The sequence below is a fragment of the Leptopilina boulardi genome, unplaced genomic scaffold, assembly GCF_019393585.1.
Source record: "Leptopilina boulardi isolate dan_hultmark-lab unplaced genomic scaffold, ZJU_Lbou_2.1 LbouV2_31, whole genome shotgun sequence".
In the NCBI taxonomy this organism is placed as follows: domain Eukaryota; kingdom Metazoa; phylum Arthropoda; class Insecta; order Hymenoptera; family Figitidae; genus Leptopilina; species Leptopilina boulardi.
In genome coordinates, this window is record NW_026137874.1 from 1,403,708 (window position 1) to 1,425,607 (window position 21,900).

General features: G+C 28.5%; 1 protein-coding gene across 5 annotated transcripts in view; it reads left to right on the forward strand.

Moving 5' to 3' along the window:
* Window positions 1-32: 32 nt before the first annotated feature.
* The window catches only part of LOC127283478 (inositol-pentakisphosphate 2-kinase), a 94,729-nt gene continuing 72,861 nt past the window's right edge, over window positions 33-21,900 (forward strand). For 3 of the 5 annotated variants that reach the window (XM_051308396.1, XM_051308393.1, XM_051308395.1), the window contains exon 1: window positions 33-291. The gene's annotated coding sequence lies outside the window, so the exon portion shown is untranslated. Of the gene's footprint in view, window positions 292-545; window positions 641-1,279; window positions 1,341-21,900 lie in introns of those variants that run through there. The other 2 variants (XM_051308397.1, XM_051308394.1) reach the window with 2 other exon arrangements.

Genomic DNA, 21,900 nt, shown 5'->3' on the forward strand with positions numbered 1-21,900 from the left:
AAGTTATTGTAGTTTGGCGATACTAGCGCCAATGAATATTCCAGCCATGCGTCCGGTTGGCGCTATTACACATTCTTTGGCAATGGTGAAAAATTCTTTTTTTCGACGTATTAAAAGTGTTTTAAAGTGAAAAAGTGTGTTAAAAAGTGACATGTTAATGTAGTGTTAATGTGTGCATATTGTTTAAGTGTCGACACATGGAGAGATGACAAATTTTATCTAGATCCTGCTTTTGGCGGTTGATCTGGGTTCGAAAAGGTCAACGACGTTGTTTCTTCTTTGTTGAAAAAGGTGAATGATCTCTTTTTTTATTTATACCATGAAAATCAAATTCAATTATCATTAAAAGTATGATTCTTGTGATAACAATCATTTATTTGGTTAAATGTCGCGTGTATAACAAAGGTAAAAACGGCGGGGTGTTCCGAGCGCCTTTTCTTGGAATTTGCAAGTTGTCCAGCAAGTGCTGCCATCTTGAGTGCAAATTTATTTGTTTGAATTCCTAATGTTTTTCTTTTATTGTCAATTTAAATTAATTAATTGTAGTTTTTTTATATTTAAACAATGGTGAAAGTGTAATAAAATATTTCCAAGAAAATTTGATACGGTAAATATAATGAATATTTAAGATGAATATAATGTATGTATATGTATATACACGCTTTCGACAGTCAACCTAACCTTAATTTTTTATTTTCATTAATCGCATTAACAGATTATCTAAATAATATTTAAATAATTAATTGCATATGCATGTATTTTAATAATTAATTGAAAATTTAAAGAGTTTTGTAAAAAAAAATTGGCTAAAGAAATAGTTTTTCATGTATTTTAAGACAAAGGGTCAAAAGGTGATTCCTCCATTTTCTGCATGGTTTTTATTGACTTTTACTTACATTTTGCCATTGTTTTATTTTTAATTATCGTAAAAAATTACGATCTGTTAAGACAACTAATTTGAGCATATTAATTTTATATTATTTAGTAAAATAATGTGCTTTTTTAAAAATTACTCATTTGTAAATATTAATAAAAAAATTTTCCTTATTGATAAATAAATAAATAAATAAATATTTCATTATACATTGCTAAATGCAAATTAGCCGTAAAATGACAATAATAAGAACCGGTGATGACGATAATAATAATAACAAAAAATGAGAATAATATAAATAATAATTACAAGAAAGTGAATAATAATATTTTGTAAATTGTTTACAGTTACGTAAAATATAAAACAAATTGTTTTTTATTTGTTAATTTTTTTTTTATTTTTCAGGTATGAAATTAATATTACAAAAAGAAATTTGGAAAAAAAGGAAGGAAAATTGGAATTAACTGTGAGTGGAAAAAAAATTATATAGATAAAATTTCCTTAAGAAATCAATTTACTTCGAATTAAATTGAAATTGTTTCTTAATATATCGTTATTTGCACAAAGAGTATTTCTCTTTGAATCAATAATTTTAATTCCTATCTTTAACTTGATTTAAAACTAAAAATCATCAAGTAAAAACTGTCATGAACCTCACATTTGAAATCATTTTTATACCGACGTCTCTTGATCATAAATAATAACATTAAGAAGCAATTTTCAATGATTCAATATGCTGTCCACAACTTGGGACAACATTTGCCATGACCCCGAGTGATGATTGGCTGTGTGTTTTTTTTTTTGCCATTATTCCTATTAAAGTCATTAACTGAAGCAAAAGAGTCACGTATATAGCATTATAAGTGATATTTCAAACAATGATCGTTACATGTGAAATACTTCACACGAAAGAATTTCCTTTTTTTTTCTCTTGTATAAACAATTCATTTCACGTGACTAGAACAGATTTTAATAATTTTTCTCAATAGTAATTAAAGAAAATTGTATTTTCAATTTTTTTATCGAAAAAATTTTTTTTTACCAATATAAAAATTGGTTTAGTTGATTATTCCATTACTGTTTTGAAATATGTTTAATTTTGGTAAACAGCTTTCGAATTCTTTCGAAATTATGATATTTAAAGATTATATTAAAAAGTCAATGACAGTTACGTAAATAACGTTCTCCGTGAATTTGAATTAAAATTATTTTCGTTATTGAAAAATATATCAAGAAATGAAAAATGTAAATTTATTTTTGTGAAAAGAAATTTTGTTTTATTTTTTGCGAATTTAAAAAAAATAATTCTTTTATACAAGAGAAAAAAAATGTTTTTTTTTTTTAATAACATTTTTGAAATATATAATAGAAAAATTGTGATTTTAGTTTTCTATTTTCTCATTGAAAATTGTCAGACTTTATGGTTGGTTTTCTCTTCCGAAAGTTTTATTTGTATCTAAAATTTACTATATACGCAGCTGAGGGAGGTTTATATCCAGGTATTTGAAATTCTTCTGAAAAAGGAAATATTATTTTTCCATTGATAAATTTAAAGTTACTGGTATGTTTTATTGAGGTTAGTTCCGGATTAGAAATTATTATTATTTTGAATTTTTGCATAGTACTAGAATTTCTAATATTCCAAAATGTTGGACAGCTTTATAGACGTGGATTTTCGTTCTTCATTGTTATGAATCTCAGCGCTTGCCACCTGTCCCTTCGTTTATTTTCCAACAAAGGGATTCAAATAGGTAAACCCGCAAGCTTATTCTATTCTTTCTTACCTGCTTACCTTCGTGTCTGTTCCTGGAACTCAATTACCAATTTTTTTTGTTTTTAAAAATTGCTAATATTTGAAAAAATTATTCAAAAGGGAAAATTTATTTTTCCAATGAAAATAAATTTTTTCTCTTGAAAATAACATTTTTCAAATTTTAAATATAGAAATAAAACTCATTGGATTTTATAATGTCGGATCATTTATAAAATGACAATGTGAATCTTTTTCCAGATGTATAATAATATTTGAGATTATTTCAAATAATCTTCTTATCGATTTTCCATTATCTGTTTTGTCATAAACAACAATTTTCTTTTTTTCTCTCTCTGAAAAAAGAGAATTAAATCTAAATTTCTTCTCGTCTAGCCATATTTGGATAGGATGTTCCTTCGAGAAATCTCTTAATCACATATATTAGAGAAGCACCTTTGTAAAACTTTAAGGTTGAGATATGTTCATATCGCGTGAACAACTTAAGAGTCAATTCTTGGGCAAAACAAACGACGATATGGCAACGTTGCATTCGAATCTCTCTCGTAGTATTATAGAATGCATGGGTCTCTCTTTTACCAAAATTACACCTTGATTTCGGCGCCGAGGCCATTTTCTCTACTCCTCTTCATTCCTTCTTTGACTCTACGATTTTTAAAGTTTATTTTTTTTTATTTTTTTTTGGCGCTGCATACTTATGAAATTGCACATTTATTACACGTCAATTTTAGAGCCGCAGTAAAACCATAAAGTGCCTTCAGAAATCTAGAGGAAAACCAAAAATTAAAGGCTTTGCATAAATGAGCTGCTGTATATTTCAAATGGAAAACAATTTTAGAATTTTTTTTTTTCTCTGAAACTATTTTTCTACTTTAGATAAATTTCACCATCAAATAAATGATTATCTAATTTAAGGCCATGTTACATATCCGTGAATGGGAGTACAATGAAAGAATTCAAGGTTGTAATCTTAATTTAAACAATTTTAAGTTGCTTTACATTTGAATATATTTTAGTTTTGAATTAATTAAAAATTGATAGAAAAAAAAATTTATTTGATTCAAATAATCGATTTATCAAATATTTACTTGAACCAAATAATTTTTTGAGTCAAATTTGTTTGGTTCAAATACAATTTATTTAATTTAAATAAAAATTATTTGGTTCAAGTAAATATTTTTTTTATATTTCAATTTTTTTTTCTGTTTCATTATGCAATATAAAATCATTAAATTGTCTTTTTATTAATTAATTTCTGTTGAGAATGAAGAAAATCGATTTTTTAAATTCAAAAAATAAGGTTAAAAAAAAATGATTATGGAAAATTATTTTTTCTATGAATTTTTCATTAAATTCTTTTATTGAATTATTTTCAAAATTTGGACATGAAAGCATATTTTTCTGTTAGGGAAAAAGAAGTATAATTTTATACGAAACATTCATGAAATCCTAAGAAGTTGTAATTCATGTGCACACATGTGAACTCGTATTTTGTTTGCTAATCTTAACAGATAAGTTACTCAGATAAATTTAACGTGTATAATGTACACTCGTTTCAAGTGCGTTTAAATCGCACATATAAGAAAAGTAATAAAAAAAAAAAAAATTATTAGGGAATAAAAAAGTTAAAAATTAAAAAAAGACAATTTTTTTTACTGAAAAAAAATTTGATTCAAATACTCGATTACTTAACTATTATCAAATAAATATTTATTTGTATATCAAATAATTATTATTTGAGACAATTAAATGGTATTTGTTTCAAATACAGAAATTATTGGTTCAAATACAATTTATTTAATTTAAATAATAATTATTTGCTTTAAGTAAATATTTATTTGATATTAGTCAAGTAATCGAGTATTTGAAGCAAATAAATTTTTTTTTCAGTGTAATTTTGTCAATTAAAAATAATTTTTACACTGAAAAAAAAATTTATTTTATTCAAATACCGGTGTATTTGGTTATTATCAAATAAATATTTATTTGAATCAAATATTTCAGTATTTGAAGCAAATACAATTTATTTGATTCAAATAAGAAATATTTGATTCAAGTAAATATTTATTTGATAATAACCAAATACACCGGTATTTGAATCAAATAAATTTTTTTTTCAGTGGTGTATTAATTTTTTTTTATATTTTGAAAAAAATTTTTTGTATGATTTGTTGGAAAAGTTTAATTTTCTTTTGTACGTGCGTATTAAATTCATGAATCATTCGTTGTACATAATATTTAAAGTTTCTTGGCATAATTAGGTAGTTAATTTTCATGTGCACTTCCAACTTCTTTTTTTGAAATTTTTCAAAAACTTGATAAACTGCTCAAGTTTTTTTTTTTTTGTTCTCCATTTGTATATATAATGTTTGCATCTGCTTCATGCACTTAAGAAGGAAACTTGGGTAGTTTTTCTTATAAATATTAATCTTATAAAGAAGTAAGATAGAAATGGCTCGTTGCTACGTGAAACTTCGATGAAAAAAAAAAAAAAAAAAACCGTTATATTCCTTCCAAAGCGTCATTTTGCGAAACACTATCGAGCATTCGCTAACAAATATGGCATTCGTTTGTGTAAGAAAGACAGGTGCTTCTTCGGCAAACCAGTATGTAATTAAACTCACTATGAAGGCATTCGTTACAACTTTGCTGATTTAAAACGTCAGTTAATTTAACGATTTAGTTCTAAATAAATAAATTGATTATATATACGATAAGAGTTATCTCTTTGGGGAAAAAAAATTCATTTTTTAACGCGAAGAGAAAAAATATATTTGTCTCATAAATAAATATTTATTATCGTATAAAATTATTATTATATTTTTATTTCTTACATTCTCGTTCAAATTTTTAAAAATTTTATTAAAAAAATAAAATAAAAACTAAAAATGATTCAATTAAAATATTTTTTTTAAATATTCGTAAAAAAATAAACTTCAACAAGAAAATATTTATCTTCGAAAGATATTTGCCTTTGAGGATATGGGAATATTATTTGTATATAAGGGAAGTTATCATATATAATATATCTGCGGGTTTATTTAAGAAACTTTTTTGAAATTTAATAGAAGATATCGTTGAGAATATATAGACGCACAGCAATTGAATTCAAATCAATGTATATTTTGAAAGAAGAGAAAAAAAAAAAATTTCTTATACTTTGTTGGAGGAATAATAGCGTACATGCCAAGCAAGTCTGGTAATTTATTTCTTCTACGCTTGACTTAACCGCTCCCAGCTTTTGCAAATATATTCAAAGGTTAGACCTATGAGATTTGTTGAATGACTCACATATTTAAATGTGGAAAAAAAAATTAACAAATTTTTCTTTCTTTAAACTTTTTTTTTTTACTTTTTTTTTGCCTCATACTTTCTATAAAATGTAGATTTTTAGTTATTTCAAAATTTTAGATGAAAAAATTTATTATCAAATAAATATTTTAACAATTTTTCCTATTTTTTTGAGTCAATTAAATAGTATTTGTTTTAAATAGAAAAATTATTGGTTTAAATAAAATTTATTTAATTCAAATAAAAAATTATTTGCCTCAAGTAAATATTTATTTGATAATAATATATATTTATTTGAATCAAATAAATTTTTTTTCAATGTATAATTATCTTTTAAATGTATATATATGTATATGTAATTTGCTGGCTTGGGTTTTGTATTTCCTACGCGATTTAGATTACGGCTTAGCTAGTGATATTTTATGACCTTATGATCTGATAATTCTGTCCAAAGAGAGGAGGTGGATTCGTGTTAGTTTCCGCGCTCTGCAGAAGCTGGCATTGTTCTCTTAATCGTGCCAACGACCCCCCGCCCTCGTTCCTATATACAATCGCCTTGTTCTTGTAGCTCATAGCCATAAAACTAGCTTCTGAGCTGGAACTAGTCTTAGACATAGTCCAAAGATAAGAGGGAATGTTTTTCCAGGTATATAACGTTTAAACTAGAAAATTACACGTCTCTCATTTCATCTTTTATCCGTGACGATTATTATAATTTCAAAAAAAAAAAAAAAAATTACATGAAAAATTTTTCTTTATTTTTTCCATAGAAAAAAAAACTCTTTGTTTTATTCAAAAAAAAATTTGGAAAAATTATTTTTTTTTTCCAAGAAAAAATAATTAAATTAGGAATATAAAATAAAAGTATTGAAAAAAAAAGAATAGATGTGTTTTATATATATATATATAATAGATTTATATAATAGTAATTTAGATTCAATGGGTAAAGTACGTTTTCTTGTTACTGAGTAAAATTGTAACTGTGAATCAGGGGGTAATTTGAATTTAACATACACTCAGCGTAGTTTCCTTTGAGCAATTGCGTACTTTCTATTCTTGTAATTCGCCCCGAAAAAAAACTTCATGAGATTTAGGGTCGGTTTCTAAATTTGTCTCGCAATTTATTATATTGTATATGAAGAAAGAAAGTAACTATATTTAAATTATTTGAAATAATAAAAAAAAATATTATAATTATTATAATAATATTATTAATTAATTAAAAATTTCAATAATTTGATTAAATATATTTAAAGATAATTTTAATTATATACTTTAATAAAATAATTGAAGACAATTTTTTAATTATTTTACTGAAAAATTGAATTATTTTATTTGAATAATTTGAAAAAAAAAAATTTTTCCTTTTCAACATTGTTTAACTATAAAAAGTTTTGGTTCGTTGATTTTACATATATATATACTGTAAAGGTAATTTAAGATCATTTGACCCACTTGACGATATCTACATATTTCACATCCATGACGATTTAAGTGCCTTAATTACTTTATATATTTCACAATGTATATTATATTCTCATATACAATTTTCATTCATTCAAATATATGTATATACTTTATATATTTGTAATGATATAGACATATCTAATTTAAATTTGAATTCTAACGAAATTCCGGTCTCTATCGATGTTAGCAATCACATACATTTTATTACAAAACTGTTTCAATATATCCTAGAGGTAAATATTACCAGCAAAATAGAATTTACTCTTGATTCAAAATATATCGCTAATATGAATTTCCATTCGTCATTATTTAATCAAAATTTATATATTATTATTAAAGTAAAACGCAATAAAATAAATTTTTTTTATGTTTACTCTTTAAACATTCACAAATTTATGAATTACAATTACAAATTTCCTCCATATTTCGTAATATTTGATTAATTTCTTTAAATACTCTATATATATTTTAATAGGCATTATGAAAAAATAATTGTAAAAAAAAGTATTAGAAAAAAATTAGAAAAAATTTCATGTAATTATTTAGTTTAATTTTTCCATGAAAATTTTTTGCTACATTTTTTATATATCATTTATTAATAGTCTTTAGTTAAGTTTTAAATCGAAAGGAAATGCGATACCTGATGTGGTATCCGCTTGGCAACAACGCTCTTGTGTGATTTTTAATTTAAAAAAAAAAAAAAATGTGCTCAATATGAACAACTTGACTGCTACCCTGCATATAACCACCCTTTATTTAATTTCCTTCCCACCTGTCGCAGAAATTTTTTATCCCATAGTTAACATATCAAATATAGAACTGTTAAATTATGTATAAATATATTATAATATACAGCAAATTAGATGGTTTTTATATTTTTTTTTTCTTTTAAATATTCATTTTTATTTTACTTGTAAAACTTTCTTCACGCAATTGAAAACTTTTTTTTTTATGAAAAAATGGATCTAAAGATTAATAACAATAGTTACCCGATTTCATAGCTTCTTTATTACAGTTTATCATTGGAACTCACTCAAACGAAAAGTTATAGTCTACTGTGTCGGAAAGTTTTCTATTGCATGATTGCTCAAGTATGATATACATTTGTGAGTATTCCTTGAAGCAAAATACATTAAATAGGAAAAAAAAACCAGGGAAAAAAATATTAGTATAAAATAGTGAGAAAGACAAAAATTAATTAAAAATTTTTAATTATCTTTATCGTTTGATATATATATTCGCTGAGCATAGAAACAGTAAATATAATCGTTATGTTATTGAAAAGAATATGGTCAGATGTCGATTTGTAAAGTAGGACGAGACAAATAAAGAAATTAGTATTGTAACAATGTCCGTGATGAAAAATATTGCGACTTCGATATCCTTTTACGTTTATTATTCAGATTATCCTTGCATACACGAAGTTATATATATATATATACAGAGTTTTTCCACTCGAGCGGCGACAAAGGGTCACTGCACCATGGGAAAAAGTACTTTTTCTTTGCTATAAATGTTGCAGGAAGAGAGTAATGAGCTCCCCTTCCCCTTCTACTCGTTAGTAAAGTTTTAAATTTTTTAACTACCAGCCTTTCACAGGAAACCTTAACGATCTTCTGTTGTTGGTAAAAATTATATATATCTCTTCAGCCTTTCATATGTATCTTTGGCCTTTCACATTGCAACTACTGTTAATTACAAAAGTACTGTATTAATAGTAATTCTAATAGATTCATTTTTATTTTAATTTTCATTAAATTTTGATATTTCTATATATTTAGAAAGATTCGAATTTTGAAGTAATAAAATTCTAGAACATTTTTTTGATTTCTGCTTGTCTGAGTTTTATAATGGACTCTTCAACTCATCCATTTTACAAACTCTCTTCACTTGAGCTCTCTGCCGTCAAAATTTTAAACCTCTCCTTCTCTTACGTCACGGATCCTCGGTCCCAACGAACCTCCCGGACGGTGATCAAGATAGCGTGTAACTCAAGTTAACCCGTAATCAGGATCGTGTTGGACGAATCCGGAGCCCTAGGCGAACATTCGAATTTTACGCCCTTCTTCCCTCAGGAAAGATACTCAGCAGTTCATTTCCTGCGAAATGCCCGTTCCTATACCTTCTATTAACTTTAATCATTCTGATGAGAAAATAATTTCTCATCTTTTATTTTCATTTTAGATTCCAATTTTCAAAAATCAACCCTCGAAAATTTCAAGCATTCATGAAAAATTTCGATCAGAAAGGAACAGACCAAATTTACTTTTTCTATCGATACAGATTGTGTCATTTCTTAAATTGTATATTGATACTTTATTAACATTAATTAAAAAAAAAATAAAATTTCTGTACTTCTCCATGACCCACAAAATGAAGAATTAGTTTTATCAATAGAGCTACCCGCATACGTGACTCTAGTCACGCATGATCCTTATTATTTACCATTGGAATAAAAAAATTTTCAAGGTAGAGTAGATTTAATCTTATTATAGAATGAAAACAATTGTGAATTTTCCTGTCAGGTGAATAAAGAAAAAATTGTAATTGTAAAACAAGAGAAAGGTTTACTTTTTTTTAGTTCGTTTAATAAATAATTCAGAGATATACGCAAAATTAAAAAAAAAAGATGATATAATTAAATTCAAAATGGTTGTTGATTGTAATTAACGCAATTATTGTTGAGAGGGGTCTTGCTGGCACGACTAATTGGTGTATCTCCTATGTTTTTTTTTAAATTTCTTTGTTCGGATTCCACTGAATGAACGTAAGTCCAATGTTTATGGTTGACGTTTCCCGAAAGGGGTTGGGGCAGCTGTCTTTTCATACTCACATGTGTTCCATTTTTATTTCTGACTTCCATTTCTATATTCGTTTTTTATATATAAAACTTATGTCGTGTTTTTAGGAGAAAGTATATATATGTATATATAGATTTAACAGAAGTTGATTCTTTATTCCTTCTGAGAGAAAAAAGCGGACGTTAGGTGTAAGGTTCTCTGGTATTATAGAATTGTTTAGAATTCTGCTATTTTAGCATATAAAACACTGTAGTTTTAGCATCGTAAATAATTTAGCGGCAAAATCATGCTAGAAAAGCAGATTCTGTTGTAGAGAAGAACGGTTCGTACAGATTTAGATGTCAAACTACTGCTACTGGGTTAGAAATTCGATTTTAACTTTCGGATTCTACTTTCTACTTACGTCAGTACTGTAGAATACCAGTACCGAGTTGATTTCCAAGTTGTATGATCAGTACTGAGACTCGAACTTCTGTACTGACTCCATAAATCCAGGTATTTTTGCATATGAAACAGTAAACAATTAGCGGAAAAGTCAAAACAGTGTTCTAAAAATTAGTCTACAGCAATAGATTAGCAATTTGCATGATTCTGTTAATCAGAATCAGATTTATCCTAAATTTTGTCACGTAATTCACTAAGAAAAATATTCATTTCTTGAGATTATCAAGAGGCGCCAAGTTTCCTCAGCTGTCCGGGAGTCCTCGTTCGGAATTTTTATTTCCTAAAAACATTCACTGCTAACCCAAACTTAGCATCTCTTGGTGTGTGTTGTTTTGATCTTGGTGCCTGCTATATAAATATATAGAAGGTGGGAGAGACCCGTTTTAAAATCCAGAGAGCATCGAGTGACCCAGAGGTTCCTTACTATGGGTGTGGGAAGCTTTAGATGGAAGATGGAAAGGCGCTCTCTTATCCCTCCTTCTTTACTGAATAAGTATGAAGTGAGGCGGGCAGATCTCGACTTTTCGACCCTTTGAGAGTCGACTTGGAAGCCGTAGTAAGAAAGACTTAACAGTTCATGTAGGAGCAAGAAAGATGGACCAAGAGAGAGAGAGAAAGAGATAGAGAAGTGAAGGAAGAAAATAACAGACTAACTCCTGAGCTCAGCAAGCCAGACTTTCCAGGCAAGAGAGCGCACACAAAACGGGTCTCTCCTCTTCTATGTCTGTATTTCTCTGAACTGCTCTCATATCATCTTAGTAGACACACATACACATACACATAAAAAGCAGACGTCAACTTATTCTTCCAAGAACGTCGCGTAAGCGGATCCTGTAATGTTACGTCCTCCAATTCCTTTGGATGATGTGAGATTAGGTTAGGTGTTTGTATTTTCTTTCGAAAAAAGACTCATAAAGCAGGAAACATTCATTATTGTATATGTTGGATCTCTACAGATCAACAGGGTCAACAGATGCGCCTCCTCTTTCTTTGTCACTTCTTTTTTTTTTTGGTGGACAAAGAGCAAAGTTTAATTAAAGTCTTTTGTTCTGCGTGACACTCGTTTTTACTACTCAATGGGATTTTTTTTTTCATCTCAAAATCGATATAAAATATTGAACAAATAGAAAATTTTTGCGTCAATGATCATTATTATCAGGCATCAGATGTTTTATTCTTAAGGGAAGTTAATCGATGAAAAATCTAACAATGTTTCCTTTGTTACAGATTATCCCTAGTTTTAATGTCGTAAGTTTGAATCCTTTGTCGTTCCCCTCTATTTTTACCCTATATGTTAGAAGCCAACTGTGCGTATCTTTGTCGCACGAATAGTTTAAACTGTATAATTAATCGTAATTTTCTTATGCTTAAAGATTTAAATATAATAATTATATCATTTATCGTGAGAATGATGTTATAATTTCAAAAATAGTTTGCAGGTATTATTGATTTTAGTACATAGCTGAAAACTAGTTCATAATACTTTAATCTCTACAGTGGGGAAAATAACGAACGTAGTCACGATTATAATGTGGAAGAGTTACGATTAACTGTAATCCAACTTGACCTGCATTTCGTTTAGTTGAGAAATTATTATAATCTCACCAAGCTATTTGCCTAAGTAATCAAAGTGTCTGAAACACTCATTTTATAATATTGAACTTCACCTCATTAATATTTTTTTCATTTAATCTTATATCCGTCAACATGTTGAGTTTTTTTTTAATTCGCGATTTTAATAATAAAAAGTACTTATAAATAATGAGTAAAAAATATTTATGTAAAATTAATTACTAAATTTCCAAATAGAATTGAATTAGACAATGACTAATTTTTCTATAGGACATTAGTTTTTGTTTTGATTATGTAAAATGGAAATTTTATCCAGTGATTAAAGCCCTTAGCAACAAGAGAGCCAGGACCCACATGACCACCAGCTGGTGCATGAAGTAAACATCTGTCAGCTGAAACGAAATGCATCAACATTTTCAATTTGATTATGGTTCTTTGTTTAATTTTGATAAAAAAGAATTTTGAGCCATAAATGAGAAGATCATTTTTCTAAGACAGACGCAAAAAAATTATCAATATAAATCTGAATTCAAAAACTTTTTCCCGATATTGCGAAAGGTGTGACGCGACTTTTCTAGTGTTTATAATTTTTATATTAGTTGAAAAGCTTTCGACTTTAAGGTCTCATTTGAATTTTACATAAGCATTCCTATTAGTTTTGTGATAGCATTAGACCCGTGAGAATATATGCAAAAAAATGGAATGGGGTTTCAAGGGCATTCATTTCTTTTTTTTTGTTCATGCATCCCGCATGCCTGAAATTCAAGTGGTCTTTATTTCCCCTCTCTCTCTTTTCTATATACCCCTTTCATCCCCTTTGGTCCTTTCCCCCCCGTTTTTTTTCTGTATCTAATCTACCCTCATTGCCAGAATAAATCGAAGGGCTGCACGCCTCGGGGTCGTTGGAAGCCAACCGTGCCACACACATATAATGTTCAATCGATATTTACATATATACGCATACATAGGAAAAACCTGGGTTCAAATTGGGTACAATAATTTTCATACGCAAAAAAACGAGTTCAGGTTTTTTTTACCATTGAATAAGAGAGAGAAAAAATTCAAAAGAGAAGCAAAATAGCGTATGCTTTCTATGAACAAAACTTTTGTTAACAAAATACTATAAATGTGGAACACAAATTTTATTGTTTTCGACCCCGAAAAAAGCTTTTCGAAACAGAAAGAATGTCGATATTTTATGTGCTTTTCACGTATATCCTGCTTTTATTCCCATTGACAATGTTTTCTTTCTTCGGGGGAAAAAATTTAGGTCACAATTGACAGAAGTTGTTTACTATATATTTATTAGAATTTTCAAAATAGAATAGATTTTTCTTGTTAATGATAGAGAAATTATTTATGGAGGACAGAAAAAGGCAGTTGTAATAATAGAAAATTTGTTACTAATTTTTGTATTTGTTTTATTTTGCGCACTTATAGATATTTAGGATCTGGCAACATAGCAATGACTCGAGGCATGATGAGGGTCGGTAAAGTTAGTTCCACCACTACCAACAACATGGTTTAATCTTGCTCCATGAGAGATTAATTATTTCGCTTGCACGCACTGTATAGTCTGTCGGCTCAACCATCTCTTTTTTTCTTCTTTTCAACCCAAGTCCCTTTTGCTTAAAATTCCCCTCCTTAAAATGACCTTCAAAAAAGTCTAGAATATGCGAAGGTGGACCCTTTGTGTTTTGAAAATGTATACACCGAATTTTGTCTCTTCAGGCTCCCTATAAGAGAGAAAGCGAATATTTTGTATTCTGTTATCATTTTCATTTTACAAAAATTGTTCAGTAGACTTTTCCCTTCGACTTGTAGATATTTTTAAATATTTTGCTGTAATATTGTTTATTTCGTGTTTTTTTTTTTAGTGAGAAAAAAAAGATATTTCCATACTTGTCGCGATGACTTTAATTTGCATTTAGCGATAACCTTAATGATTTCTAAATATTCCTTTAAAAGAGTATTGACCTCGTTAAATATATATAAAAAAAAATAACAAGAACAAACAGTTTCTAGAAATTGTAAAGAAAACTTTGCGAAAATTCCCGTCTTTTTTATCTCAAGGAAAGAATGATAAGAAAAATGTTGAATACCACTTTAAAGCCTCTTTATGCTAATATCATTTGATTGTTTTATCTTTTCTGTATATATACTCGAATATTTGTGTTTTACATTTAAAATATATTGATAACGCTGTTAATTTGTGAAAATAGTAAGCAAAATTCAAAACAGAAACTGAAATAAAATTCTTGCCAATCGGAATAAAAATAATTTCTAATAAAAGAAAATAATTGATTTCTCTGTAGGATTTTAGTTTTAATGGAAAAATACAGGATAAGATTTCCTACATCATCCGCGGTGTCATGGAAACTGAGATGGAACTCGATCTTTGGAATATATCATTTGAAACTTGAGTATCCGTTTTATGTTGTTAGAAGCCAGAACAAACCTTCCTGACAAACGTACAGAGTACGTACATTTATGCTTACCTGACAAGTTATATGTAACGTTGTCATATATAAACCTGACTACACCCCATAATGATGCTCTTTGGCAATCAAGAGAATTTTGATGAAAGTGCGAGAATCACACACCAAACTGCATACAATGCAAATTAATAATCGCATAAATAAATACATGATTTTAATTGCGGTAATAAATTATTTTTTGAGGTTCTTTAAATTTTCGACTTATTTATAACTTGGGTGTAAATTTATAAGAGATGAAATATTAATGACATGAACTGTACGTCGACTCTTGGTGAAAGCAAAGGAAACGAGCGCCCGTCACTTGAAGTAAACAGGAGGCGCTCCAGTTCTATGCTGCCCACGTTTCTGACCTGTAAGAAATCTTTAGCCTCTTACACAATTAAAGAAAATAGCAATTCAGAATTGATTCCCAACTAATCAATGACGTTTCCAATTTCTACACGATAAATCTAAAACTATTTATTACTGACATGAAAATAATTTTCAAAAGTTGTTTTCATATAATTTTTCTCTTATGATTTCAGATATTTATGATTTGGAAATCGAGAATTTAATGATTTAGAGATTTAGATGTTTTTATATTCTTTGAAAGACAATTTTTTCGTTGTACAGTAACTAGACTTGTAAATCTTCATTGAAACTACTACTATTTGTAGTAGAGAAATCCTTTTCAAAACTTTTAAAGGTTCATGCACGGTTTTACATTCGATGCAGTTTTTTTCCTTTTTTTTGTCATGACTATACACCTACCTGGGCTTCCTTTATTGAGAAATCTATAATGGCAAGGCGCACCTTCGTTTCTACCGCAGACAAAGAACATCCACCAACCTCAATTTTACTCGGATCTCCTTCGAGAAGGCTCTCAATTTTAGAAAGATCGCTACGGGATTCCTTTCCGCTCTTGATCAGTCCCTGGAAAATCGTCAAGATCTTTCTTGTTCAAAGATTATTGCTTTTACCTTGAGAAAATTTTCAGTAAAAAAAGTTTCTTGAAAAAAAATTTCCCGTTTGAAGAAGTAGCAAATGCATTTTCTTCTTCTTTTCTGTACATTTCAAAATCAAAATGAATGAAAATTTTTAACTTGAAAATAATGGCGAAAAAATTGAGGTTCATCTAAAATTTGTAGGTTCCAAAAATTTTAGATTCTCTGGCGAAAATGAATAAAAGTTAATGTTAGGGTTTTGTATTCATTATTTGTGATCATTTAGCAAAGTTTATCCGGTGCTATATCAAATCACGTACAGGTATATACCTGCAAAATCCTGAAAAGGGACGGTTCCCTTCTAATCCCTTTAAGGAAAAAAAAATTGACCACCCGTCAGAAGATCTAATCGTTGCTGAAGGTTGCGGCATATTTTGTTTTGAAAATGTAAAAAATTTGACAATTTTTTTTTCATTTATTAAAATCGAACTATTTATTCTGGTATAGGAATAATTTTTCTTAACGCGATGAACAAAGAAATTTTTGTCGTATTTTTAAGTTTATATTGTGCGTAGGTGGTTTGTTTTCCTCAGTTTTCAAACATCAAAATGATACTTAACTTCCGTTAGCTTGTCCTTCGTATTTATTATTAAAAACATTTTTATCTCCTTTCAATTATTGTATGCAAATTTTTTTACGTTTGTAAGCAAATAATATTTCTTTTTTCTAATAATGTTTTCTAAATATTAAAAAGAAAATTCAGTTTGAAAATTTGTATCTCTGTTTTCAGTGTTGATTTTTGTTATAGTTGCGTGACATTTTACACGTTTTTGTAATAAGTTTTGAGTATGCATTTTAAAACAAAAATATGCATAAAGCAAGAAACATGTGGGTTATATAAAAAGCCATGGTCATACAGAGTCTGTATTAAAGTTCTGGAAAAAAGAATTGAAAACCCAATGGCATCGTTAACGAACATGGCAGGTTCTCTCCTCCCCGACAGATGTTTTTTTTCGGGGGAGGCCAACATACTCAGCGCCTTTCTTCCAACGTTGCCAGATCCTCCAAAACATTCATGAATTTAAAAATTTAATTTTGTAAATCCTTTTTTTAAAATTTACTTGTTTACTTAAAATTAGTATTTCGATTTATTTACATTTTTCAAATTTTTTCCCTATTTTCTTCATCTGTATTTTTTTCCCTATATTCATTTCATAGGATTTCTAGATTTATATATGAAAAAAAAGTTTTCCTCCTCCCATATCGGATTTCATCACCGCATGATAAGATAATAATTCTGTTTCCGTTCTTCAAAGAATCGATATTTTCTCTTTTTCAAAATCAATGTTTTTTTTTAAAGAGGGAATTTTTAACAAAATGTCTGTTTTTTAGGTTTTATTTGCTTTTTTTAATTTTAAAAAAATTTGTGAAATCACGCCAACATGTAACACCTATTAAAAAATTTAAGATCCCACGATTGTTTCTGCACGAAGTTTGTATAAACGCGAATTCAAAAGGCCGTGCGAACAAATGGATATATTCTTATATCGATTAAATTTCTTTCTTCTTTTTAACAATTTTTTCTTAATTATTTATATATATTATTTTTGTTCTTCATTTACGTAACTTCAAAATTGCTTATCTAACATGATTACCGCGCACAAAATACGATTTCGCTATTGTTTTATATAAATATATATATATATATTGATTTCGATATAGTGAAGGACAAACAAGCTTTATTCATTGTCTCTTTATCTGTCAAGTACAGAAAACGATTATTTCATAAATATTGATAATTTGCTGACGCGTTCTCTTCATAATATATCGCAATTTATATTTGGTAGAATAGTGCTTTCCTTTTTTGGGTTACGTAGTTCATCTCTTATATGAAGATAAATCACAGCCCTTTGGCCTCTGAAACTAAAAAAAAATTATACATATATACCCTTTTGTAAATATTTGCACACAATTATTCGTTCCCATTCGTCGAATTTTTTTTTCTTTATTATTACAGAAACTTGTTTGTGTTTCAACATTATTCGAGTATAATGAACCCCAATAAATGCTGCGTATTAAAAAATGATTATTTTATCATGTACTCGTTTATAACAAAAATTTTTATAACAAAAAATATCTTTCTTTTTAAGATTGTAGGGAATTATAAAAAATATAACTTAAATTTAGTCTCTAGTTTATCTATTTAAGTTTTTTCATAAATCTTTTGAAATGTGTATATAATTTCAAACGGCTTTGAAATATGGTTAAGTTTGGCTTCCTTTTCAAATACAAAAGAAAGTTGGAATTATTTCTCATATAATAGGACTTTATAAATGATGAAGCCTGATAAAGTTAATTAGACCTTCGCAATTGGCTTTAAAAGGGTCCATGTGCGTTTGTTGAATGCTTATAAGTTCTGGTTCTATAAACGATTTCAGGAAAAAGTATCTGTTTTTTTTTAGATGCGCGGTATGTATAAAACAACCGCAGAAGGTTAAAATACTGAGAAAAATAAAGTAACGGTTCGAAATAACTACCAGCGAGTATAAACCGATGTTATTATCAAAGGGTTTATAAGAAAATGTAATAGAGCTAAAAGTTCATTTGAAAATCGTAAAAATCTTCTTTGAAGTTAAAAGGAAACTTTATACAAATGAAAAAGTATTTTGTATTCGCAAATATAAAATTTTACACTTCAGAATTCTTAAAATGCCGAAATTTTACTTGATTTTTATGGGATAATCATGTGCCCCTCGTCAATATTGCTGTTTGTCAAAATGGCACGTCTCTGATGAATATATGAATGCGAATCATATGCGAATTGGATCTTTAAGGCGTCACTGTTTGTTGATTGACGTGCGTGTCTATAATTATATGTATGATTCGTATACAACAAACGATATGAGAATTCAGTGTCACATATTAATTAATAAGAAAAAAAACCAAAGTGCTAATTGATACTACGTAAATATTTTTTAAAAACTAATATATTTTTACATTTTTTTTAAATTAGGAAAATTAGATAGAACCTGTCCAGTTCTAGTTTGGCCGAAATAATTTTTAAAACTATTTAACATTGCTTTAAACTACGAAAACTAATTAGGCCCTGACCAGTTGCCTCTTTTAAATCTGTTAAACACCCTATTTGGGGTTTTGCCTAGAAAATCTGATCAAATTCCTATTTGAGGATTGAAAACCTGTATAATTTTTTTATTTGCATTACCAAAGGTTAAAAACAGTTTATTTACATTTTTTTTCGCAAACAGGGAAACCTGTTCGGGTCCTGACTAAAGCCCCATTTTTAAATATAGAGTTGATTTCTGCACCTCATTTTAATTTACTTCATCGTTTTATAGAATTACAAGTACAATGACCTACTAGCAATTGTACATAAATATAAACCTTGCGAGAGTAATGTTTAAAAGATTTTTAGAAGCATAATTTCTTTCTGTGAATTTATTCTGGGCACAATATATATATTATTCGTATCGCGTGTGTAGCTTCGGTCTAAGGTCATATTCTCTCCTATCTGTTCGTGTATATATAAATGTGTTCCTATATATGTATGCGAAAAGAATTTGAGGTTGCGAAGCAAACATTATATTAACACTGGAGGCGCGACGCATGATGTTGTTTCCAAGTTCGAGAACTCTAGGATAAATCACAACACGCTCGGGTGAACAGGTTATAGATAGGACGCATGTATAAGTTCTAAAAATCAATTTGTTAAAATTTTCATTTTAGAGGATTTTCATTTCTAATTAACCATAAAATTAGAGAATTTCTAATTGATCGAATTTTCATTTGTCCGAACTTGTAAATGACCGAACAAACAAAAGCTTTCGGTGCGAGGGGTGTCTTCCTCTACTCGGATCTGGGTGTCAATTTTTTTCTACACTTTTAGGTGTATTTTGTGCAAGAATATGCAATAAAATCGTCTGCCTAAGAAAAATTGAATTTTTTTGGCAACTTTTTTATGGTTTTGGGTGATTTTTGGTCATAAAAAAGGTCTTCCTCTACTCGGATCTGGGTGTCAATTTTTTTCTACACTTTTCAGTGTATTTTGTACAAGAATATGCAATAAAATAGTCTGCCTAAGAAAAATTGAATTTTTTTGGGAACTCTTTTATGATTTTGGGTGATTTTTGGTCATAAAAAAGGTCTTCCTCTACTCGGATCTGGGTGTCAATTTTTTTCTACACTTTTCGGTGTATTTTGTGCAAGAAATTGCAATAAAATAGTCTGCCTAAGAAAAATTGAATTTTTTTGGGAACTTTTTTATGATTTTGGGTGATTTTTGGTCATAAAAAAGGTCTTCCTCTACTCGGATCTGGGTGTCAATTTTTTTCTACACTTTTCGGTGTATTTTGTACAAGAATATGCAATAAAATAGTCTGCCTAAGAAAAATTGAATTTTTTTGGGAACTCTTTTATGATTTTGGGTGATTTTTGGTCATAAAAAAGGTCTTCCTCTACTCGGATCTGGGTGTAAATTTTTTTCTACACTTTTCGGTGTATTTTGTGCAAGAAATTGCAATAAAATAGTCTGCCTAAGAAAAATTGAATTTTTTTGGGAACTTTTTTATGATTTTGGGTGATTTTTGGTCATAAAAAAGGTCTTCCTCTACTCGGATCTGGGTGTCAATTTTTTTCTACACTTTTCGGTGTATTTTGTGTAAGAAATTGCAATAAAATAGTCTGCCTAAGAAAAATTGAATTTTTTTGGCAACTTTTTTATGGTTTTGGGTGATTTTTGGTCATAAAAAAGGTCTTCCTCTACTCGGATCTGGGTGTCAATTTTTTTCTACACTTTTCAGTGTATTTTGTACAAGAATATGCAATAAAATAGTCTGCCTAAGAAAAATTGAATTTTTTTGGGAACTCTTTTATGATTTTGGGTGATTTTTGGTCATAAAAAAGGTCTTCCTCTACTCGGATCTGGGTGTCAATTTTTTTCTACACTTTTCGGTGTATTTTGTACAAGAATATGCAATAAAATAGTCTGCCTAAGAAAAATTGAATTTTTTTGGGAACTCTTTTATGATTTTGGGTGATTTTTGGTCATAAAAAAGGTCTTCCTCTACTCGGATCTGGGTGTCAATTTTTTTCTACACTTTTCGGTGTATTTTGTACAAGAATATGCAATAAAATAGTCTGCCTAAGAAAAATTGAATTTTTTTGGCAACTTTTTTATGGTTTTGGGTGATTTTTGGTCATTAAAAAGTTCTTCCTCTACTCGGATCTGGGTGTCAATTTTTTTCTACACTTTTCGGTGTATTTTGTACAAGAATATGCAATAAAATAGTCTGCCTAAGAAAAATTGAATTTTTTTGGGAACTCTTTTATGATTTTGGGTGGATGCTTTTGGTCATAAAAAGGTCTTCCTCTACTCGGATCTGGGTGTCAATTTTTTTCTACACTTTTCGGTGTATTTTGTGCAAGAAATTGCAATAAAATAGTCTGCCTAAGAAAAATTGAATTTTTTTGGGAACTTTTTTATGATTTTGGGTGATTTTTGGTCATAAAAAGGTCTTCCTCTACTCGGATCTGGGTGTCAATTTTTTTCTGCACTTTTCGGTGTATTTTGTGCAAGAAATTGCAATAAAATAGTCTGCCTAAGAAAAATTGAATTTTTTTGGGAACTTTTTTATGATTTTGGGTGATTTTTGGTCATAAAAAGGTCTTCCTCTACTCGGATCTAGGCTGTCAATTTTTTTCTACACTTTTCGGTGTATTTTGTGTAAGAAATTGCAATAAAATAGTCTGCCTAAGAAAAATTGAATTTTTTTGGCAACTTTTTTATGGTTTTGGGTGATTTTTGGTCATAAAAAAGGTCTTCCTCTACTCGGATCTGGGTGTCAATTTTTTTCTACACTTTTCGGTGTATTTTGTACAAGAATATGCAATAAAATAGTCTGCCTAAGAAAAATTGAATTTTTTTGGGAACTCTTTTATGATTTTGGGTGATTTTTGGTCATAAAAAAGGTCTTCCTCTACTCGGATCTGGGTGTCAATTTTTTTCTACACTTTTCGGTGTATTTTGTGCAAGAAATTGCAATAAAATAGTCTGCCTAAGAAAAATTGAATTTTTTTGGGAACTTTTTTATGATTTTGGGTGATTTTTGGTCATAAAAAAGGTCTTCCTCTACTCGGATCTGGCTGTCAATTTTTTTCTACACTTTTCGGTGTATTTTGTGTAAGAAATTGCAATAAAATAGTCTGCCTAAGAAAAATTGAATTTTTTTGGGAACTTTTTTAT